At 40.1% G+C, this 25,938-nt stretch overlaps 1 protein-coding gene across 1 annotated transcript in view; it reads right to left on the bottom strand.

Annotated features, from left to right (window-relative positions):
* Npas3 (neuronal PAS domain protein 3) overlaps positions 1-25,938 on the bottom strand; it is an 838,670-nt gene that overhangs the window by 727,844 nt on the left and 84,888 nt on the right.

The following is a 25,938-nucleotide window of genomic DNA, read 5'->3' as shown; positions in this document are numbered from 1 at the left end:
CTAACAAGTGGAACCATTTTGCTCTTTCCCCTGTGGGCTCTCCTCAGGACTGTAACGTGCCTAACACCGCGGCCTATGAACTCCCACTTCAGAGAGCTGCCGTCAGAGACAAGCCTTTCAGTTCTTCATGGGGACAATTGTACCTTTAATCTCAGAGTCATAAAAGCAGAAGAAAAGCAGGACATAGGTCTAATGCTCAACTCGCTCTACAGCCCCCATGATTACTTTCTAAAGGAAATGTTAAAAAAAAATAATAAAAAACAAATGTCATTAGTGTTTTCGTTACAGGACTGTCGTTAATCCAATCATGCATTACGAGAGGAGGCAACTGTAAATTAGCTATAAAACCATAGTTGGGTTAATATGTTGTTCAGCTTTATTCAATTTATATGGCGTTTGTACACTGTTGGCTTCTAAAGGGATGTAATACAGCTTAAGGAACTGAACCCAATTAGGATTGAAAACAGAAGCAAGGCCATCGGGGGCCAGGGTTAGACCTTAACAGGCACCTGAGATGAGCTGATTACAGGGCTCAGGCTTCACGGCCGTTAAGGCAAAAGGGGGGAGAAGCTTACACGGTTTTCTTTGTATCACTTAAGCATATAAATTCATTGGAGACCCCCGGCTTTATATAGACATAAAAATGCTGAAAGGCATTTTCTGACCATTTCCTCCTGTTGAAAAATCTCTTCATTCAGGGGGAAAAGCACATAAGAAGCCTATCTTGTTTTATTTTAGTGGGAAGTCATGGAATTTAATCAATACAAAATATCAGTAACAGCACCAAGCAGTTTGCTCTAATAACTCTAACCGAAAGTAACAGAATATCTAATCTCCAAGACTAACACACACACACACACACACACACACACACACACACACACACACACACACACAATATCCCTTCAGGAGTAATTAAATCATGCAGTGCATCCCTATATTGTAAAAACTCAGACGACTCTTTTCTAATTTCTGTGTGTTTCTAATGTCATTAAGTTTACTTAATATTTCATAAAGTCCAATATACCTGGGGACAGCACTTTATAAAAAGTTAAGTTCTATTTTGGAGCTGTATTTATATGCTTTCCTCAGATATTATTTAACATATTCTCTGTGTTATAATCAGTCTGGCCCCAAATCTCTTATTAAATTTAGTCGGCCAACAGTTCTATTTATAATTAATCATTTGCCCCTTGTTTAAAGTGATTTTTAAGCCCCATTTGATTATTGCACTCAACTTCTAGCATAAATGTACTCATTAACTATCACCGGAATTCCAAAGGTTTTCATTAACCTATGTGATATTTCATTGTAAAGCTGATCCGGGAAAGCAGGAAACATAAACAGCTTGAAATGAAGAGCGAGCTGGTTTGAAAGATGCAATTACAGGGTCAACCTGACAAATTTGTTTGAGCCATTAAGTTTACGAAAACAAATTCTGAGAAGAGTTTTTAAGTAGTGACATCAGATGATATAAATTACAAATTTAAAAAACCGTATTTGGTGTGAGATCAAACTGAAATACTCCGCATTTTTACTGGGTATCTTTTCACGTTTAAACGTTGGTTTCTTGTAGTTTGCTCCTAACTAAAGGACTAAGAAGCATTTACATAAGAAGGATTCTAAGCTGATTCTCAACAATTCTGTAAATGACCTTGGAAGGGTATTGGGTAAAGAGACAGAAAGACAAACTAAATACAACAGACCATCACCTTCACTAACCCCCTTTAATGGCAGCCAAGGTTATAATGAAGTTTTGATTTTCCTGCTGCATACCACTGCAAAGACTATCAGGTGTAAAAAATCACAGACAAATATCTCCAGGAAACAAAGCCCCAAGGCATCATTTACTTAACACTTCATGTTACCCCTCTCTTGCTACAATGGATTATTAACCAAAGGCTTTTTTTTGAGTTCATTTTCTTCACCTGAATTTTGTTTTTTAAAGGTTAAACACTACCAGTAAAAAGTTCAAATACGCCTTTCAGTCGCGGAACTATTATGAACCACGGCGTCTGCCTATCAAACAGTCCCCGGTTCTTCTCTTCATGTCACTCCTGTCGAGATGGACTCATCATACAGCTTGGGGGAGGACTTAAGTGCATTTACATACATGTGAAACGTGTAAGCTATGACTAATTTTAACTCACAGGGCAGAATTTAAATAATTAGTTACAAGAAGTCAAACTAAGGGAAAAAGGAGGGAAGAGATGGTTAGAGGCAGAGTAGTAAATTGTTCCATTTTTGCAGGTAATCTAAATGCAAACTAGAAGCAACTTATCATGAGAATGGATTTTCCACCATCTGGTCAAATAACAGGGGATTTGTCTAGTGGCGAGCAAAGAATGGAATGATGTGAGAAAGATTAGCGGGCAAGTCCTACAGTTAGCTAAAATGTATTTTGTGCAAACAAGAACAGATGACGCCTTAACAATTACACCTGTCAAAAACTCCAGAAAGCAATCCATCTCTGAACAGCCCAGTTGAAAACAGGCTAGTTCATAACAAAATGAATTTTTTTTAAACAATTGCCAGCCATAACAGTTTGATGCATGACAAAGCTCGGGAAGCCGCAGTTCACGTTCAACTGAAACCTTAACTAACCGGACCCTGGTTTCCAGTGATAAGTAAGATATTAGACCCTCTAAAAACATCGAAACCGTATAAATGGCAGGTTTAAAAACCACAAAAGCAAGGAAACTTGAAATTCGAGACCGAAAATCAGAAATAAGAAACTGCCGTGGACATATATATACTTTGGGGCCCTTGTACTGCGGCCGTCCTACCACGGTTGACTCTTTCCTGATACAAATGTGCCTCCTCTGCCACAGGAACATTAGAAATGGAGGCAAAGACCAAACAGCTCATCTCGATGAGGTTCCACTAGTCCTTGGGAGTGATTGGAAGACATCAGGTTCTGTGACTATTTCAAGGGATTTTATTTCCTGGCTGGTCTTCATAAATGCTGGCAATTCTCTGGAGTTAAGATCTAGCAGTGTATTTGCTTGGTTTTCCCTTGTTATTTTAAGTTGATAGTGTGAACCTCTACAGTGGCCCAGCCTGCATCATCTCATATTAATCTTCACACTTAGGCTGTTCGGTCTGTCACATGCCCGAGAGATCCCATTATAATACACACAGCTCAGATCTGGATTGGCAGTGTATTTGGTGGTGGTGGAGGGTCCTTATTTAATGTGTATCAGGCAATATAATCTACCACAGATCAACACAGTCTAAAGACTGTGGTGTTTTACAATACACCTAGAAATACTTAGAATTCACTACCACCTTTTATTTTTGAATGTAACTGAATCTTGGCCATTCTCCTGGGGGATATTTTCTCATCAGACATCTGACCTGCAGAGGTTATGAAATTACATGAGATGTTCATTTAAAAACTACCTATGGTTTCCTTTTTACTTGTTCTATTGGGTTACTATTCTAAACAGCTATGCTGTACATACTTTTCACAGTTTAACTCCAAGAGTTTGGGGGGAAAGTCTTTCTACCATGGGAATTTGCTCCCTTTGGCTCCTCTATGCCCTGTAAACAACAATGACTAGCATTTCATGTCTTCCATGCCAGAGCTGGGAAGTTGCGTCAATCATACTAAACAAAATATTTTACCCATTAAGTTCTGATACCATCATCCATAGCTTCATGTGTAATGATATGGGTCATGCTGTTTCTCTAAGACAGAAAAGAGGTGTTTCAAGACAGGCTCACTAACACACTAATATGCTACACCTTGGTTAGTATGTGGCATTTGGCAAGTTACCTCTGAGAGGCTCAGCTTCCCATGTAAAAATGGGAAAAACAGAAAGTGTCTATTCAACAACCTGCCTACAAAAACTAAAAGAAACATTTGTGGAAATTGCTTAGCTCTGAACTTTCCCATATCAGTAATATGGTGAATGTTACTTTATAAGTAACTAATTATCCTACATGCCAAAGTTACTGGAGGGTTACTTCCTTTGAGAACTCCAGGTATAAACTAAGAAACTTGTATTCTCAGTGAGTCTTCTAATATGATATTTTAAGACTTTCTGCTTTAATGCTTCTTGTAGATACATTGATAATGTTTCATTTCATGATAATCCACCACCTCCAACCTTGACTTAAGTAATATAATTTCTATCAAAATCATTTGTTTACTTGATGAACTGTTTGCTCTTAGTAGTAATGTGCCAAGTACTAATGCTCCACTTTAGGAAATATGCAGGTGAGATGGAACAGAGGTTGGAGAATGAAGCTACGGTAAGTCCAGAAGCCAGAACCGAGAGGAACCAGATCCCATTTGAGAAGACCTAAGAATATCCAGCTTGAGACCCTTGAAACACTTGCAAAGGAGACTCATCTAGTATGAGCCCACAGAGATGCCTTAGGTCCAAAGTGCTGAAGACATGAAGAAACAGATTCTTGGCATCAGAGGCAAATGTCCAAATCTAGACAGGAAAGAAAGGGGGGGCTCAGGATAGGTCAGATTCTTGTTGTCATTAGTGTCCTAAGACAGTCCAAACTCCCACCTAACAGGATTCTTAAGCACCAAACCTGGAAAGGGAGACTCTCCTGGAACAGGGGAACTCTACTGGGACAAGGGGACTCTACTGGGACAGGGGGACTCTACTGAGATGGGGGCTCTACTGGGAAAGAGGACTTTTATCATAGATGGAGAGTCTGTGTCCAATCAGACCCTTCTGCCAGGTGGTACCAGACAGAAGCCCCTCAGCACTACAGGAACTCCTCTGCCTTTCCTTGTAACTCCTGACTGCTAACAAGCTCTACATGATAATAAATTGAAGGCCAAACAAACAAAGAGTCTAGCGGGGCAACCGCAAAGCATCTGAACAAAGACCTAGTGCTGTATACCCATGAAGCAGACTAAGGGGAAGACAGAGATGAGGCCTTCTCTCTCTTCTCTTCTCACCTTCCCGATCTCGGAGGCTGCCCACATTTGCCCATTTGCTGGGAGATGTGTCTACATAATGTTTAGGATCCAAAGCTTTGAAACTAAACCGACAGCTACACAAATTTGAGCTTTGCCAAATGTGACATTGAAAAGAGGACACTGCCTCTCTGAATCTACAAGGACAAAAATAACCTTTTGTGCACATTATTGCAATGTAAGCCTGTATCATAGTATCTGGAATGAAACAAAGAACTGTAATCATAGTAACCACTAATTCACTTATTCAACACACTTTACAGCTATCTTTGTTATCATTGTGCAGGCACATCAAACATGGTCCCTAAACCCTACAGACATGTGTTCACATGGCCCAGATACCTGGAAGCAGAAACGATAACTTCAGTGAAACTGAGATGTGGCTACTCACAGAAGGGTAAGGTTGAGCCAGCTTTGAGCTGTCTTACAAGTTCAAAAAAGAGAACAGTGCCCTGAAAGAAGCTGAAATTCTTTATCCAAGTCTTTCTTCCTACATATGTATACACACACCATCCTCCTTCACCTGGGTGCTGTGTGCCTCTTAGATAGTGAAAGCCACAATGCTGGCCTGTTGATGCAATTTCTACCTATTAGGTGTCAGAACTCTGGACTGCAAAACTTCACAGTTGTTGGAGGCTGTCAGTGGGGAGTGTTGCTTAGCATCCTAGAAATACACTGACTGACAGAACCAAATCAGAACCATACCTGTACATAGACTTAAAAAAAAAAGCAGAATAAATTAAAAATGGAAGTACAGCATGGCCCATGTCACCATCCCACTGGTGGTAAAAAGTGAGTAGGGAGCAGCAGGCCAACAGAGATTGGGTGGAGACTTCCCAAAGCCAGGGCAGCTCAGACAGCTGCACCAACTGTAGAAACCATGTTAGAAAAGGCTATTCCTGGAGGCACAGCCTGACTTCAGGCACATAGAGTTAGAAGAACAATCCCCCATAGCATTCATCTAGAGTACTTATCCCACAAGGAGTCTGCTCCAGGAGTCAGCCCACAACACAGAGATGATGATATATGAATATATGAGGTTACCAAGTGTAGTCAATGACATATTTGTGAACATCTGATGGCCCTGCACACTGTCTGCACAATAGGCATGCTTTTTTTTTTATTAAAATGTTAACTCTAAATATGAGTAAATTAAAACATTTATTTCACACAACTAATGAGTAAGCAGACTCTGGCTTCTAGATTATTCTCTCCTAGGACCTTAAGTCCATACTTTTCCTCCAAATAACAGTCAACTTAGAAAGTGTTATCCCCAAAGCAAATTCTCCTGAAAGGTCAATTCTACACACAATCCCAAATAAACATTCCTAAATTCTTCAGATGGCATCAACTTTGCCTTTCACTAAAGCATAATATTCTATACAGTGATCCCAGGATGGACATCTTTCCAAGAAGTAAGAATGTTTCACACAACCCACACTTTCACTAAAGAAACTGAGACCACCACAATCAAGACACAGCAGAACCCTGAGAAGAAGCAACACAGCTAGATGCAGACTGATATCCTTCACACTTCAGGACACTACCAACTTTTTTTCAGTACCTAAGAAACCTGAGCTTTGTGTTGGGAGGGCCCCTTGACCAATCTCTCTATTGGGTCTGTTTAAATTGGTTGGGGATCCACATGTTTCTATCAACATTTTCCTTTAGTAGAACAATCATGTGTCCAAGGCTCATTAGAAATAACTGTAAATCACTAAACAGCTTCAAATACTTAAATGAAGATTTGCTCAAGCTCTAGCCCCTGATCTCACATAGTCTTAGTTAACAAGCTGCTTCCTTTCTAACTCTTGTCCTGATTAGGAAAGGATATTAGCATGGACAGGGGTTGGGGGTGGGGGCTGACATTTGGAAATAGAATTCAAATTTTCATTTTCATATTGATTATAAACTAATTTCATTAATACTGATTAGCTTTGTATAGAAGAAGTACTATAGGCACTGAAGTTGATTATTAAAACTATTAAAGTATCAATGGAAAGACAAGATCATAGGAATGATTTTATTCAGTAGCCACTACATCCTTCTTCAGGCCAACTGTAAGCCTTGGCTTTAAATTTTACCTGTTTACTAATGGGTTCCGGTTCTCCGTCCTCAGCTCCCATCTTAACCCCTATCCCAAACTCTGCAGTTCAGCCACGTCTACTTAGAACTTCCACCCTGATCTCTGGAATGCTGGACCCCTCCCTGTCCTGCACAAGTAGCTAGCTCTTCTACCACACTGAGGCTACCTCATCTCAGCTCCATATCTTTCCCCAGGTTTCAGCCCCACAGCTGGCTCTTAAATTTCTTCCTTCCCTTATTTTCTACTTCCCAGAAGTCACAAAGCCCTTCCATATTGTGCTCAACACATCTTTAGAATGGAAATCTTCTTTACACCATGTTCTGTTCATAGGCTACATGGATTGTCACTCCCAATCACCACGGCCTCCTTCTCCTAGTTGTCCTGATTTAGATTCACCTTCATCACTCCATCAGTCACACTGATGTCAAAAAGACAAGCGTTTTAAAAATCGGCATGATGACATCAAGCTATGGTCTGATGTGGAATGTCCCACAAGGGCCTGTGCCTTGGAGGACACTAAAGGCTTAGTCTTCAGGCCATATTACTCTTGAGAGGGGGGAGAAACTTGAAGACACAGTTGTGGTTTTTGTCACTGGGGCATGGCTGAAGAGGTCTGCGAGACCATGGCCTCTTCTTCACTCGGTTTAGGTTCTAGGCACGAAGTAAGAGGCTTGCCCTGGGACTTACTTCCTGTAATCATGCAATACCTTGCTATAGAATGAAAAGCAACAGGGCCAGAGATCATGGACCAGAGCCTCCAAAACTGTCCCCAAATAAGCCTTTGCCCTTAACCAGCTGTCTAAAGCTCACCACAGAAATGTACATGTGACTAACAGAAATTGGTATCCCGAGTCTTCCCAGAATCACGGCATGCCACTAAAGCTTGTCTTATTTTGGCTCACATGCACCTGCCCAACTTCCACATCTTTTAGCAAACCATCTTATCTCCATTTGAGTCTTCCAGGGTTGCCTTTCATGTGACTCTCCAAACTGACCTAGTTCATGACTGAGTTTAGCATCAGCAGGAGAGCACATGCTTCTTCATTCATATGCTATAAAAAAAAAGTTCTCCAGTAAAGCTTTGTTGTTTGATTATTGCTAAAGTGTGAACTCTAAGTGACAATATGCTTTACATTTTATACTTTCATTTCTAAAAACTGTGGAAGAGATAACAAGGACAGTGAATATGTATAGAAATTTGGATCCATGCTTCTGCTTTGTGGCCCAGATCCTTAATATTCAAAACCACCCCCCAAAAAGCTCAGAAAAGGCAAGTCATGTCATCAGGTGATAGACATCCATCCCAACTCAGACCAGGTTTCCTCTGTAGTACAAAGGCTCTTAAAATAAATGCATCTTCCATTAGGGCAGTGGTTCTCAACTGTCCTAATGCTGTGACTCTTTAATACGGTTCTTCATGTTGTGGTGACCTCAACCATAAAGTTATTTTTGTTGCTACTTCATAACTGTAATTTGGTTGCTGTTATGAAGCGTAATGTAAAATCTGTGTTTTCCGATGGTCTTAGGCGACCCCTGTGAAAGGGTCATTGGACAACCAAAGAGGTTGCAACCCACAGTCAGAGAACTGCTGCATTAGACGATGAACCACTTTCTACATAGCCTTAAGACCTAACTAGAGTCTCCTTGTTGCACCTTACCTCAAGCTATTTTAGTTGCAAAAAATAATCAGCTCAAAGGAATGACCACAAGACCCTTGTCATTCTTTACCAATTGAACTATACTTAGTAACTCTCCTGACAGAAACAAAATGAGGCCTCAAAAGTAGATTGTATGAGGTTCATCTCTACAAGATTTTAATAAATCCAAGGTAAAGACTACATCCTACCATTAGCCAGAGGGCTGCTTTGTTAACTAACACGCTAAGGAAGCACTTAGTATTCAGGTTTTGGATCTCTTGCTAGATAAATTAGAATTAAAATGATTTCGTGATTCAGACCAAAAATAAATTAAGAAATGGAAATTCCTCCAACCAGATTATGACAGAGGAAAACACTTCACATGTAACAACTCTTAATTACTGGAGGTCCAAACCCAGGACTTTACAAGTAAGTACTAAGCAAGTACCCTACCACTAAAGAACATCCCAGCCCATATCCTAAAATTTAAATTCATTTTCTCTCTCTCTCTCTCTCTCTCTCTCTCTCTCTCTCTCTCTCTCTCTCTCTCTCTCACACACACACACACACACACACACACACACACACACACACACACACACACAGATAAAAAGCAACTTTTGAAACTTTTTTTTTTTTATCCTGGATAACACAAAGGAGCCTAGGAATCTGGACTTTGGTAGCCATGGTAACAGAGCTACATAGTCTCTTTTGCAGATAGGCATGGCCATGTGACTACATTCTTCCTAATACAGGAGGAGCTGGAATGAGTAGTTCTTCATGGGCCGAGACACAGGCACTGGCTGTGCCCTGCCCTAACTTTCCTTTCCTAGGAGTTGTTCAGAAGTAATCAAACTACCAGCTTTGACTAGGTAGACAAGAAAAATAGTAATGGCAGGGCCACCTTCACCTGGGGCTGTTAAATGATGGCAGGTAGACTTCATGTTCTTTCAGCTACTACATTTTCTGTAATTAGACCCTCCGGATTTCATCTGATAATGTACCTAGCCAACTTCTCTACTCCTACCCACACTGCGCAAGCCAGCCCTTCTGTAGTCTGAGATTCCTTTGCTGTATCTACTCCTCTTCTGAGCTACCAGCATCCTCCACATCTAGCTCTATTGCAATGTTCCTCCTGGGCCAATTAATAATTGGTTTACCCTGCAAATTCTAAAGGAGGACTTCATCCCATGTTACATCATGGACCAGTTTAGAGCTTAATAAGTTCTAAATAATCAAGTCAAACTGAAAAATACCCAGTCTTCCCCAAACTGACTAAAAGTAAAGATTTGTTATTACAAACATCCATCTGGTCACACTCAACAGTAACTGTGCTATGTACATATTAGAAGAAAGGTCCAAGTATTTCAAGAATTGTGACCTTCTCTCCATCAGAAATATGAACAAAATATTATGGTTGTTATGGTTTAAATGCATAAGGGTAGTAAAGACTGAAAACATACCCACAATTAAGTGGAGAAATGAAATGACAGAGAAAAGCCTTGGATAAATCACTTTAAATTATCAATTGTTATTTAATGTTAATCATTCTGTTATTAAAATTAATTGTTATTAAAATTAATTGTGAGAGGTTATGGTAGTTTTGGTCTCCATTTTTTCAGTTTTTTTTTTAAAAGAAATCCCCACCCCCGAAATAATTTTTCACATTACCTCTGTTTAACCTCTGACCTGGACATGACACTGGATTCCATCGTCTATGGAAAGATACCGTATTAAAGCCAAATAAGAGATATGCTATGTAGGAAGATATGTGAAAGAAAGAAAATAATAGTTAAGACAATATGAAGGAGATTAGAACACATTTTTTGGATGTGTCTTTTTTTTTTTTTTAATCTGAAAATCTTACATCTTCTGACAAAGATTTGCAGATTTTTAAAAATTTCCCATCCACCCTTTTGCTGGAGCATAGCAGCATTTTTTCCTCATGTGAGCTACTGTGAGATTGTTAACTAGAACTGAGACTTTAGAAACTGTGACTGTTTAACCCTGTACACTAATTCTGTGCCTCTTTCCCTCTCCCGAGTCCCACCAAGAGTTAACAGTCTGGTCGTGCTGTTCTCTCTGGTCCGGAGGAGGGGTAAACAGCTAAAAGCACAAGTAGTCTTGACACATGTATTCTATTCATTACAACAATTAAATTTACAGAGTTAGACAAATGCTCGGGAGAATCCACTTCCTCAAGTTTGATTTGGGTTGAAGCCAAAACATTTCAGCTTTGGTACTCAGGAGTATTATTTAGAAGATAAATTGCCTGATATCAGATTTTGGAAAAGGTAGAATTACCATCAAGTCTTGTTATACAACAATTCATTGGAGGCAACATACCCTGTATTATTCAGTTTTGCTTATCATAAAAAAGGATTACTACTAAGGAGAACTTAATTGGAATAAAATATCACTGAATTATAGTTTAGTGTAGCGTTACAATCATAAACAGACCACCTCCTTCTCCATGAAGAAAAGTTTTATCTTGGGGTTTTATTCCACTGATGCTCTGTAATATATTTAGAAATATGTTCTTATCATAAATCTTTTAACACCAAAGTTGACTATACCAACGAGCAGGAGAGCTTCCGTATTGATCCTCCACTTCTTTTGAATGACAAAAATGGTTTCAGCTTTCAGGGTGGCAATTTCTCAAAAATAAATTTGAGTGGAGGAGATTACATTCAACTAAAACTCCATTACGAAGCAGCAGCCGCAGCAGGGTAATAAAAAGTACTTTTCTTGGGTATATTTGAGATCTGTACATATTTTCAGATTCTTTCAAGGTCTTGATACAGCAAGATTTATTAGCACTGTCTTCTTTAAAGGAAAAAAAAATGGCCTCATGTAAAAGTTTGTGTTTTTCTGTATCAAGAATTCACACGTCTGTGCTAACCTGTCTCAAAATAGCTACTGTGAATGGAAGGCCTTTCTTTACTTGGTTAAGCTGAATTGCCATCAAATTAGAAGTATAATTTACTATCTTTTTTCTGGAAAAATTCAGTACAGATAGCAGACTACAACTGAAATGCTAAAAGCATGATCACAGATAATGTGAATGTCAACATCAAGCTGACTCACAGTGGCTGAATGAAGTGCCATGTTGGAGAGACAAGATACTATGATGTATGCCATTAAATAAGACTGGGAAAGGAACAAGAAATATGTCTCGATGGTACTGACTTTTATTTTGACAATTTTCTGTGTCAACTTGGATAGTTCTATCAACAAAATTTTCACATAATGACCTGCAAGTTCCTTATACATTGGGATAGATGGATGTGTTCTCACGGCATGTGATTATCCGGCTCATTGTGAGCACATCTATCCACTTACACAGAGGACTCCACACCCACAATGTAAGTGTCCATTTGCTCCTTTTCTCTCCACATCTGATGTCTAATGGCTGTGCTTACACAAACCATCTAGTTAGAACATCCCCGCAGGTGCAATGAAGACCTAGTGTGTCAAGGACTGTCCTGCCTGGATGGATAACAGCCGCTTCTACAGCCAACAGTTCCCCAAAGACCCAGCATCACACCCATGACATGCAGGCACACAATACTGCATGGTCTGCCTTCGCTAGGCTGCTGCAGGTGTTTCAGAAACTTTCACTAACCTTTAAAAACCACTTTTAATGTGCCCCAAAGAGGAAAGTGTAACAGATTCGGGAAACGAATAGGATGGGCACTTAACTTCCTTTTTTAAATATTTTTATTAGTATACAGTCATTATACAAAGTGATGAATTTTATGACATTTTCACTCAAGAATGTCATCTACTTTGATCATATTTACCACTCTTCATTATCCTCACCTGTTTTCCTCCCTCTCTTGCTAGTCTTTCTATCCACCAAATCTCCATTCTATTTTCACATGTGTGTGTGTATGTGTGTGTCTGTAACATATGTATATGTAAAATCTAGGTTTCTCATATGAGAGAAAACAAGATATTTGTCTTTCTGACAAATTTCACTAAATAGGATAGTGTCCATCTTGAACCATATTCCTGCAAGTGACATGATTTTGTTCTTTATGGCTAAATATAACTCCACTGTGTATATATACTATTTTCTTTATCCATTTACCTGTTCCTACATGCTTCAGCTGAGTCCATACTGTGACTGTGTGATCAGAGTGGCCACTAAGAGGGCTGTGCAGTTATCTCCGAAGTATGCTGTCTTTGGTTTCTTCCAGTATTTTCTCAGGAATTGTATGACTGGGTCCTGTGGCAGTTCTATCCCTGTTCTACCTCCCTACCTTGAAGGATGGCCTTCAGATGTTACACTTTCAGTTTTCTAATTCAAATGATGCATGTTACTCCATGTTGTGAAGAAGTCAACATTGTCTCCCAAATCACAGGGTCTCGGGGGTTGACTTCATGGTCTTCATTCATGGCTGTGTACTGAAGTATATATGTTCATGCCTAATAAACATTGCTTTTGAATGGCACTGACCTGAAACCAACCTGGACTAATATAATTTTTATTAAATAGAACAATAAACAAATCACTGGATACATTAAACTAGATGATATATAGATATAGAGATAGAGATAGAGATAGAGATAGAGATAGAGATAGAGATAGAGATAGAGATAGAGATAGAGATAGAGATAGAGATAGAGATAGATATCAAAAGCCTGCAAGAGCTGGAGAGATGACTCAGCAGTTAGAACATATACTACTCTTGCAGAGGACCTGAGTTCAGTTCCCAGCACCCATGTTGGGCAGCTCACACCCACTGGTAACTGCAGCTCCAGGGACTTCTGGCCTCCATGGGCACCTACCTTCACATGCATGTACCTCTACACAGGCATACACCACACACAATTTAAAATTTTTTAAAAAGGAAAACTTTTTAAAAGAATGGTCTACGACAGCAAATGCCTAGCTCTAGAGATCTGATATCAATGAACGACCCTCGCCTTCACCTTCCCATCCACCCAGAAAGCTCTGAACTGGCAGGCAGCTAACTCCAGGCCACTTCCAACTTCTGTCATGGACTTCCACAGCAGCCTTGCTAAAATCACTTATGTACTCTTTGTCAAGACCTACTTGCTTAAAAGGGTCCATAAGTAGGTGAGATGCTTGGAGGAAAAAAAACAAAAAGAATTAAAGATTTGGAAAATGTACATAATGTATAATGTGAAGGGTTATTATTAGTGTTGTGGATACACAAGTGTGTGCCTGGAAAGGATGTTAACAATAATCACACTCACTAACCTGATTTGGTAGGTGAGAGAATGGGGTGACAAGAGGTTCAGAGACTGAATGAAGTCCACAGCCACCACAGGCAGGGTGGGTAGGAGTCCACCTCAGGACATTGACGTCCTCCCGTCTGATATTACACTCCACTTCCAGGATGGAGAACTATGGCCACAGATGCATAGACCAGTCCTGGGATGTAGATGCTTGTGTATGGTAGAGTATCACTGATGATAAAACTTGCCATTCTATAGACCTTTTGTAGAGTGTATGTGCCTTCCGCTATTATATTACTTGTTTGTTGTTGTGATAAAACACCAGACAACTTATAGCAGAGTTCGTTGGAGTATACATGTCCAGAGACATGAGTCCACTGTGGTCGGGGAAGCTTGGCAGCAGCAGCTGGCATGGCCACAGAGGCAGGAGGATGAGAAGTCGCATGTGAGCCACAAGCAGGACACAGAGAACGAATTGGAAGTAGAGTGAGGCTATATGGTCTCAAAACCTTTGCCCTGTGATACACTTCCTCCAGGGAGGCCACACTTCCTGACCCACGCCAAACAGCACCACCAAGGCGGATCAAGTTGTTAAAAATCATTAGCCTCTGGGGGACATTTCTCACTAAAATCACTTCAATCATTAAACTGATTTAACTTTAATAACATTAAGAAAGACATGAGAATGACTAATTTTAAAGACTTCTTTTTATTTTTAATTGAGTGTATTTGTGTGGGGGGGGGGCTGCTATGTGGATGAGTAAAAGTATCCATGAAGGCCAAACGCTTTGGATCCTCTGGAGTTAGTTACAGGAAGTTCTGAGCCATCAAACATGAGTGCTAGGAACTGAGTTCAAATCTTCCGCAAGAGCAGTAAGCACTCTTAATCAATAAACCATGTCTCCAGCTCTGGTTTGACCTATTTTATACACGGTTGTTAAGTCAGCATCCAAAAGTCTGCTCTGATCTCCATTCCATTCAAAGATGTCTGAGAAACTCTACTCCTACACATGGCCCCTCTGCCAGCCTTTTGATTTCCAGTCTGACAATGTAAAGCTACCCAGCTAGCTAAACAGGTATTTTCTTAACATACATGAAAACATCTCTTAATTCCTAGATAAAAATTAATTTCTCCAGGATATAAGGGGCTGAGAAACAGCTGAGGATACAGAAGAGAGGGGCGTTTGTGGAAGAACAGTGGTGTGATCATGGCACAGTGGGGGCATGTACAGAAATACTGTGCTGGAACTTACTAATCTGTATAATTAATATGTGCTTATAATGATTATTATAACAAAATAATAGGACAGGGGGATCTGTGGTTGGTATGTAAAATGAATAGAAAATCTCTTAATAAAAAAATAAAAAATAAAAGAAAAAACAAAACAAAATATAGTAAGCTCATTCAACGGCCTCATGAAAGTGGCTAAAATGCCATGGAAAGATGTTTCTACTTCCCCCATCCCATTACAAAGAACCAAAATGGGGAAAATCTCCACCTGTTAGTGCCATTTCTAGACAGTCAAAAGTCTAACAGCCAAATGCTGGAATTTCATTAACTGCAGAAACACTTTAATAAGAAACCAAACATTTGTCAAATGGCCCCTTCTTACTCCAGGCCTTTAAACTTCACATTAAAAATATTTTCCCAAGAAAACAGTATCTAGAGCCTCGGAAAAAATGCAATAGCTCACCAAACAGAATTCACTACGGAGATGACCGAGACTGTAAAAATGTCTTGCTCCCTTTCTCTCTCAAGCCAAACTTAGGCAGAGAAATGGAAATGCCCGTTCCCGGGCCCCGGCAGGCAGCCTGTACATGTACCATGCCTGCTATTCAAAGTGTTTAATAATAGAGGAGCTTGCACTTTCGTGTAATTCATAATTAGAGGACGACGGAGACGGCATTCTTTAAAATCAAGCCTTTGTTATCCACACCAGTTTTCGACAGAAGCTGAGAATCATCTGTGAGCTGTGGCAGACCCAGGCTGTTCAAAGCAATTGCTGTTCAGCATGAAGGCTGCAATGGAGGTCACCAAGCAGGTCAGGAGGAAAGATAGTGTATCGATTTCACACCAGGAACAGAGGCAGAGCCGGGGCCCACTGTTGCTGTGCGTGATGTATTTCACTTCTGTCCAAGGCACATTTCATTCCCGTCCACGAGGGGGTGGGGAGCAAAGGGCAGTGGATTTCACACTGAATCATGATGAATTCGGGACTTGTGGATTCCAGTAAATATCTTCTTCCTGGCATTAAGGGTTTCTGGAGCAGAGTGAGTATAATGGAAATTAAGTCTCCAGCCATAGAGAGAATGGACCTTAAGAAAAGGTAAGCATGCTATAGGAAGTTCATTTCCTCCACTTATGAAGGGGGACAGACGGGACGAAAAGCACACAGGGATGTAAAAGCATAAAATGTATTTAAGCAAGCATCTCTCATAATTACCTCCCAGCTGGCACCGTTTGTATAATCAGAATCGCACTGCAGATCTCTCAACGAGACATGTCCATTACCAGAGATAAACCTATCAAAAGACAATTCTTGGGTTTGGCCTCATATAAACCTTTGATGTCACAGATGGGATGTTGATGGCATCCAAATGTGCCATTTCGTGTTCCCACATCCTGCATGGTCTTCTAAACCATGATTCATTCTCAGCTCTAGAACACGATTCATTCTCAGTAAGGTCAAAGAATGGATGTTTACCAAACCTCACCCTAGTACATGCTGTCCAGTGACAGCAGGAACTAACATTTCTTCCCAATAAATGCTGTTAGATTACACCAGTGACCGTGTACTGTGGCCTGACTGTAACCATGTGCATGTTTCCTTCAGATTTCACACCAATGGGCATGGTTGAGAAAGTAGCCCAGCTGATGGGATGGCTATAATTCTGGACCACCAGGAAGTGGGACTGCCTTGGTCTGCCTTCCCACTTGGAAAAAAAGACTTTCTAGTGCACATACCCAACTTATAGGAAAGTCAATCCAAATGCTGTCAGGGAGGTAAATTACTTTCTGATGACAACAGCACTGTCCTTTTAAAACTTATTCATTTTTACTACATATACTGTGTGTGCACATATGTGCAGAGACATACATAATTATTTCTGAAACATTGTGTTTCCTTGTTTTGAAACAAACATTTTTTTGTTTTGGAAACCAAGATTTTATTAGGGAAAAAAAAAACACTCAGAAAACTTTGAAATCATCCATATCATTTCTCGAGCTAAACAGAGCCTGGGCATCCATGCAGGCCTCTTCCTGCTCATTTGCCCTGCTTTTCTCTTGATGTCCTTGGGGACTCAGAGATGCCACAGAAATGGGATGACAGAAAAAGCATATACTTCAAAGGGTTTTTAAACACCACCTCATTCATTCCCATGCCTCCTTCACCGGGGAAGGAAGACAGAGAGATAACACACTGTCTTTCTATCCTGCAATGGACTACTAAAACCTTTCGGGGATGTATCTCCAAACAGAGGAGAAGAATTGAACTTTCAGTTCCCGCAAAGTGAAGCTTACTTAACAAAACTGCTCAGGATAGAGAAGGTAATGGAACTCAAATGGCATGTGGCTTCTCGATATCAAAGTCTTTGAGACTGAATCCAAAGTCTAAGGCTTAGACATATACAGTGGTAGATCTACAGGGACCTGGGTTTGAACCCCACCACTGCAAAAATAAACAAGCAAAACATACAGAAACCTATAAGGAGAATCAATCAGTCATTGAGCAGGACTATCAATTTAATCCAGTTTAAAAAAAAATGTCAGATAACAAGTAGAATGGAAATTTTCTGTGAAACACCCTATGAAATTGGCCTGGCAGTTCACCGTTTCTTTGAGTGATTCTAAGGCACAGGTTCATCTTCCACAAATGTTTTATGGTATCTTTCTTCGTTATAAATATATGCCCGAGATTCTTTAATACAAAGAGTAGGACTCACTTCTCCAACAAATATTTTGGCTAGAGTTGTAATTCGAGTAATTGGGTATTTCAGTACATATTAGAACTCAGTAATATTAAGATGTTTAAACCTAATTAAAATAGTTCTCATATTCATTCCAAAGACAATAGTGAGATGCTGTGGGATGGTCTGTATGTCAAGTGTGTTGCTGATTGGTCAATAAATAAATCACTGGCCAGTGGCTAGGCAGGAAGTGTAGGCGGGACAAGGAGGAGAATAAAGCTGGGAAGTGGAAGGCTGAGTCAGAGAGACACTGCCAGCTGCCACAATGACAAACAGCATGTGAAGATGCCGGTAAGCCACGAGCCATGTGGCAAGGTATAGATTTATAGAAATGGATTAATTTAAGCTGTAAGAACAGTTAGCAAGAAACCTGCCACGGCCATACAGTTTGTAACCAATATAAGTCTCTGTGTTTACTTGGTCGGGTCTGAGCGGCTGTGGGACTGGCAGGTGAGAGAGATTTGTCCTGACTGTGGGCCAGGCAGGAAAACTCTAGCTACAGTGAGATTCTGTTTGGATCTTCTCCTCACTCTAAACAAGTGATGATGCATGCTGGCCTAGGAAGAAGTATGGGACCTAAGTGCATTCCAAGCAAAAGAAAAAAAGAAGTAGCTATTCAGGCTCCACTCAAAAGATGATGAAGCTAAGAACTCCATGCTACCTCAGAAGTCCTGATTTAAGCCCCATTTCCAGGCTGTGACATGGCTATGATGATGTTTCTGTAACATAATAATTATAATGCCCTGAAGGAGATACCTAGATCTGTGCACGGTAGCCCTTGAATGGGTCGGAAACAGAACCGATGTGCAGCATATTCTTAGGCAGTTTGTTTCACCCAGGTACCAGGAAACATGTACACTTTTCTCCATCAAAGAGTCTCTTCTGGTTTATCAGAAATGACCTGATCTTTTCCTGTCTTCATCTTTCTCCCCATTTCAACCTGGAAATAGAAAAATCGCTTCTTGCCGTTGTATGTGATTATTAACCATAGTGGTAATAGGGCTATACAGAAAATTATTTTGTACTTTTAAAATTCTCAAGTTACCTTTCGGAAGCTCTCTACTTCAAGTGTGACTTACCACAATAATACAAGTCATACTGTGCTTCATTTTGAAAAGCTATGACAGTCAGGAACATGGCTTCTATACTTTCCCAGCATCTTCTGTCATTACATCTCCTTAGGGGTTCAGGGCCCTCTCTAAGACCAAAGGTCTTTGGAATGTGTGTGCACATGACCACACCAGGCATCTTCCTCTGTTGCTCTTTACCTTATTTTTGGAGATAGCATCTTTAACTAAAAGAGTACCACTTCAGCTAGGCTGACTGGCCAGCAACATCCTGAGATCCTCCTGCCTCTGCCTATGTCTCTCCCCTGTCCCACTGCCGGAGTAACAAGCTCATGTCACCGTGCCCCATGTTTTACAAAGATATGAACTCAGGTCATTCCACTTGCATCTCATCCACTGAGACATCTCTCCTGGCCTCAAATGTCTTTACAGGTTGCTGGCACCCCAACCAGGGCTTTCTCCTAATGAATCCATTGCCAGAAACGTGGAAGAATTGTAACAGCCTGCCACACCCTGGCCCCAAATTCAGACATCTTTCTTTCCAGATCCCATTCATTTTGAATCAGAAAGGGGAAAAGATGAAGGCAATGGCTATGGCATAATGCAAGGATCTTTCTATCCAAATGTTGCTGTGGATATCACCCTGTATAAGTAAAATGCTGATTGGCCAGTAGCCAGGCAGGAAGTATAGGCGGGACAAGCAGAGAAGAGAATTCTGGGAAGTGGAAGGCTGAGGCAGAGACGCTGCCAGCCGCTGCCATGAAGAGAAGCAGATATTAAGATACCGGTAAGCCACAAGCCACATGGCAACTTATAGATGAATAGAAATGGGTTGATTTAAGATATAAGAATAGTTAGTAAGAAGCCTGAGCCATTAGGCCAAACAGTTTAAATAATATAAGCATCTGTGTGTTTATTTTATAAGTGGGCTGTCGGACTGACAGGGCTTGGCAGGAGCTGGAGAGAAGGTCTCCAGCTACAAAATGTAAGCAAAGGGTCACCAAAGCACTAAAAGTTGTATAGAGATTTTACAGGGGTGAGGAGAGCAGCTTCTAAGGTTCTTTCAAAATAAACAAGGAAAGCACAAGGTGATTTACTTTCATCCTCTTACATCTCTGATGTTGGTTTAGAGCAGTAGTTCTCAACCTGTGTGTCTCGACCTCTTTGAGGGTCAAGCAACCCTTTCACAGGGGTCACCTAAGACCGTTGGAAAACACAGATATTTACGTTATGATTCATAACAGTAGCAAAGTTACAGTTATAAAGTAGCAACAAAAATAACTCTATGGTTGGGGGTGGCCAACCCAGGAGGAACCGTATCAAAGGATGGAAGCATCAGGAAGGTGGAGGACCAGCTGTGGAGGAAGCAGCGGACTGCCCTCCCACACGGCAAGTCTAACAAAGCCTGGCGTTGGGTAGGAAATGAGGAATGAATGCTGGGAACCGCCCTTCACTGAACATGGTCCTCCCCACACATCACCTGAGAGGGTAAAGATGATGCTGAACTGAAGGAGGCTAAAACACGGGACAAAGAGAAGAGCCTGAATCCAGGGGAAGTCTGCTCAGCCATGAAGCCCCAGGAGTAGCCCAGGCAATTTAAAAAGAGCCTCTGGAAATGCTTTCTGTACCACATCATGATACAAAAGCAGTTTTGGTTTCTTCTAATGTCACATGTTTTCAAATCCCTAAACAGCAGGAAGAAGAGGGTGAGGAGGAGGAAGAAGAGGGGGAGGGGGAAACTAGTTGTGAAACAAATGACAAGTATTTATTGAGCACCAACTCTAAGGCACTCGGGATTATGGGGAGTACACGATCTTTAAGACCAGCTTCTGATTCACCTGGGGAGATCAGACATGTGCGAGGTGGAGGTGAAACGCTAAGATATAGCACAAAAATACCTGAAGGCTCAGAAAATACCAACGATTATTTCCCGCTCAGAACGTTAGGCTGCTATTCTTCAAAGGCAGGACATCACTGACAATGTAGGAAGCATCCTCTAAAAGTCACTTGGTTTTTTGCTTGCCCATCTAATGAATAATATATATGCTTTAAATAGATCTTTTACAAGGCTTAATTTATATGCAAAATCCACTAAATACATTCAGAAAAATAAGACTAACATTATAAATGAGGCCTTTTCATTAGATGTCTCCAAAATATCAAAATAACTGATTGGCTCAGTCATTAAGCAAAAGAAATGCATCAGAGCAATGTGATAGGCATTAAATGTAGCAACCACACTAACAGAGTTTTTCCTATGAAATTGGCTTCTTATAAACTAACATATGGTAACGATTTCTAAACAAAATTTTGCTAATGAACCAGAACTGTTGATCTGGGGTAAGAGACAATAAAATGTCCCAGGACGGTCCTAAGACCTCCTTGGTCAAGGCATTATCTTCTTCTTGCCTCAGTTTCCCCATTCATGAGACGACATCACTAAGAAGATGCTCTCTGTGATCCCTGTAATCTGAGGTTGCACCAGGAAAGGAATACCCCTTTACCACATCAGGTAGTTATCCAAAGAAGTTCTTTTGAAATAGACACCCTAAGCCCTCTAGTACTTTTTCTTTATTAAAATATATGCATATCTTTATACATTCTGTGGAATATAGAGAGGTAAATGTATTGATAGTTTTATCAGTAAAATCAAAATTTAAGTGAACCTAAAACACTAAAATTCTAAATTTAATATCTAAGTTAAAATAAAGTTTTTAAATTCTAATTTTTAAGAATATCTCCTTGTATAAATGAGCCCAATTTAGTCTCTTTTCCAGCTGAGTATATAGAAAGCATACTACAAGGTATAGGTGAAGATAATTACATTTTTGCAGAATAAACATAGGACTCAAAGTTTTATTTATAGTGTTACATAAACTTTGTTTGCAGTACTTTAAGATTTTATAAGTATAATATATGTATTATATTATTTTTATAAGCTTTTAAACTGTTAACTCTACTTAAGGACACAATTACAACTGAATCCTGATTTCGTATAGTGGTATATATTCTATTATCTAAATTCTTTAAGAATCTCCTTAAAATGAAAAGATACATAAGAAATAAACACTTGGCCTAAAAATGTTAGCCATTCATTCAAGGTTTGAAGAAAATTTTCTATAAATTTAGCACAAAAGGTACAGTGACTGAAAACCATTTTTAAAAATATATTCTGAGTAATTGACTACCTAATTTATAATATATAAGCAATCTTGGCTATGTTGTCTTTTGAAAATTTGTACATGTCATTAAATATTGTTATACAGTATGTATGAAGTTCAAAGGATGATGGCCAGTCAACTATTGTGCTATGACAGCAATAGCAATGTTGCTCTTAATAATCTACTATAGTTTATTATATATCTGTATATTTGAAGAATGTCAATATGCCCATTGTGAGGGCAGAAGAGTACAGAAAGGCGAAGTTTGATACTTGGCCAATGTAAGAATGCAACTGAGAGATAAGTGGTATAGCTGTGGGCTGTAACTATGGAAGATGCCACTGTTATAACAAGTGTGAAAACTCTGAGGAGTGGTCATCAGTTAAGCAAATGAATCATCAGGCAGAGAAGCGCTATGACACTGTGCCCATGATGCACTAATTTTCTGATAGGCAAATGACATTTACTGGTTTACAGAATTAATGAGGGCATGTGCAATATATAGGGCATCTATACATGCAAGTAGGTCAATGTATGCACTTGGTTAAAATGAGGATATTAGTATCTTAATTTTTCTATGTTGAACAACATTTTGAAACCAACATTTAATGTATCTGAAGATTGGACAAAATCTCTTTCTGGAGTTGCTATTTGATTGGACAGTCTGCCTTGGATAGCTACCAAAGACCACAAATAAGATTAATCTGCTTTTAACTTCTAGTCTGAACCAAAGTTTGAACCTGGGACCTGTAAAAGTTCTGACTCAGATGCCTGTACATATACTGTGATCCCACATAACCTCATAAACTGGGATGCCTGCATGGATATCATAATCTGGCATGATGATATAGAACTTGAGTTAATATCTTTTGATTGCTGTTGCGGCTCCTCAGGATTCACAAGAGCAGACCATGGGGTAAAGATTTTAGTGCAAATAATTTATTAGGAATGAAAGAAATGTTGGAGGAATGACAATGATGAGGCTATGCAATCATGGCAGCAACCGTGGGCACTGGAGGATAATCCCAGGAAGGAACTTAAGTCATGGAAGTCAACCACATATCCAGAGAATCCCAGCCAAGCGGGAAGAAGCTTGGCCACTTATAAATGGTCAAAACTGAACACAGCCAATACCAACTGATTAATACCCTTGCCAGGGCTTCAGCATCCACAGAAAGCCCCCGAGCGAGCAGCTAGCAGCTGGAAGTCAAGTTGCAGTCACTAATCACACGTTCTGTGGGATCCCGACACACTCAGAAGCCCCACCTGGCCCCCAGGTGTGCCTTGAGTCTTATAGCACCTTCTTACTGGTCTTCAGGTACTCCACTTCAGCCTCTCCTACATAACTGTTCCAAATTAACCTTCCTAAGCCATGGTTCCAGTCTGCTGTTGCCTTGCTCAGAACCTCCTAATGGCTCCCCTTTATCAGAAGCATTAAATCAAAACACTACAATCTGTCCCTCTTTAGACACAACACGTACTTTCCTGTGACACTTGTCTCATCGTCTGGCCTCTGTTAAGTGTCACTATTCACTTGGACATATTTTTGTCCCTGATCATATCTTCGTCTGGGGGAATGTAGACACTATCTTCATCTATTTTAAAGGATACCTACATTGTCTGAGGAAACAAATCTTCTTCCTGTGGACTTTTCTTACACATAGCTTCACCATCTGACTGCCTTCTCTCCTGCATATTGACCGGGCTCTGGGGTGGGTCTGTACACATGGGTATTTTCCCTTCCCTCCTACATTCTCAGATCTGAATCACACTCCTTATTTTAATCTCTTCATGTCACTTTACAGACCTAGAGTGGATGGGGCACAAGGTACACACTCAAAGACACCCGGTATCTCGAAGTATGATTGTAGACAGTGTCACTGTGTCATAAAACCGGAACTGAACTTGGAGTCTGACATCTAAGCCGCGGTCATAGCTAGACATGTGACACTGGTGTTTCCTAAACTATTCCCTTCTCGGTTGGCTTATCCATAAAACTGCCCTTTGCTGCACATTTCACATAACTAACTTGAGACTCAAATAAATTACCATCCGTGAAGTTGCTTTGAAATTTTCAGTGACAGCACGTCACGTGTGTTCCTCTTTACCACAGTGAAGTAGTGTCCTTCAGGTGACTATGCAGATGAGTCCAATTCACTGCAAAAATGGTATGAGTAGTTTCATCAGTAATGGTCCCAAACACGCTTTCCTGTGTTGGGCTCTCCTTAAAGCAATGCCTGTTGACTGAATAGGAAACAGACAGCAGCATCCAAACTTAGTTCAGAACTCAGTCAACCAGCCTTGTATGGACACTGAATGAAGGACCTTGACCCCATTACACCAAGTTTTCACTGACACCGTCAAATACAGTGTGTACATACATATGTGCAACATGATCACATAGAATGGAAATGTATGTATATCCTCAATAAACAAAAAAAAGATCTATTGAAACAAAGAAGAAATGTACAAGGCTCTGTTTTTGCATATAGTACACCTATACACTATTTTAATAGTGATGCTTCCTGTAAGGACAGACTTAAATGCATGCATACACCCATCCTATTTCCCAAGTGGCACACCCGAACTTTACAGTACGCTCAGACACTGGCATTGACACACCTTTTAAATATTACTGAGGGCTGCCTTTCTGCAGTGCGTTAAGCAGCTGCTTGCATATGAGTATCTTGTTGTCCAGAGTGACAGCTGTATTTTCGCCTGTTTTGACATTGAGTCTGATCTGGGTGAATAGCTCATATCCATTAAAGTGCTATTACAACACTGAATGACTGCCAGAATACTTCCTGATCAATTTTAAAAGCCAGCTAGCTGTCATCATCTAATCGCAACAGCAAAAAACAAATCTTTGGGGAATAAAATGAGATTTTTAAACATTTTTAAAGGAGTGTATTAAATATAATCCCTAAAAAGTATTTGAAGAATTATAAGCCACAGAAATGGGAAGGTAGAAGTAATATTTTCTGCCCTCTGGAACCCCTTACACTTGCATATTGGCAGGCAATCTGAAACACTCCTTAAATTCGCCATCTCGGCAATCACAGAGTTTGAACTCCTGCCATTACGTAACTTAATAAGCAGTACTGAAAACAATCACCACCAAGCGCGAGTGTGCCCGCCATTAAATTTAGTTCTATAAAATCTGAGGCTGAATTCAATCATCTTTCTGTCTTTTTGCTTCATTGGGTGAAATCCAACTGCTCTGCTTTACTTTTGACTTTTCTCGACAGGCAGACAATATGCACACACATTTTTTTTTTAAAAGCTACATCGCCAGCATTTTAGATTCCTGTCTGTTGAGCATCACACGTCAGAAGGCAAAGCTCACCCAGACAGATAAGACCATCTGAATCAACAGTTTAGAGGGGGAAGTCAGACTCAAAGGCGCAGTGGACCCCTAGTAGTTATTATTTATTAGGTTATGTTTTCTTTGTGCTTTTAAAAGGTGAAAATCTCACTACATAGGCAAGGCTATCCTGGAAATCTGTGACCCTCCAACCTCAGCCTCCTGAGCACTATGACTAAGACATACACCACCACACCCAACTCTCTGTCACTATTAAATTCTAAAGTATCAACAAGTATATAATGCATAAGCCGACATAATCAAGTATGGAGGGTGATTATCTGAAGAAGGGAGTTTGGTGGCACAACCACTAGGGATGGTTTGCTTGATGGGTACTATTATGTTCTTTTTACTTTGGTTCTGGTATACGATATTTTCATACCAGTATTATGCCAGCACACCCACAATTTGGAATGGTCTGTCTCGATCAAGACAGGAAGAAGATGGAATTTTATGACATCAGGATGGTCACTCAGCTTCAATTCCTTCTGGGTCATTTAG

This window comes from Peromyscus californicus, unplaced genomic scaffold (assembly GCF_007827085.1).
Source record: "Peromyscus californicus insignis strain IS unplaced genomic scaffold, ASM782708v3 Scaffold_15__1_contigs__length_86483966, whole genome shotgun sequence".
In the NCBI taxonomy this organism is placed as follows: domain Eukaryota; kingdom Metazoa; phylum Chordata; class Mammalia; order Rodentia; family Cricetidae; genus Peromyscus; species Peromyscus californicus.
The sequence above is the reverse complement of the archived record's forward strand: the minus strand, read 5'-3'. Positions and strand labels throughout refer to the sequence as shown.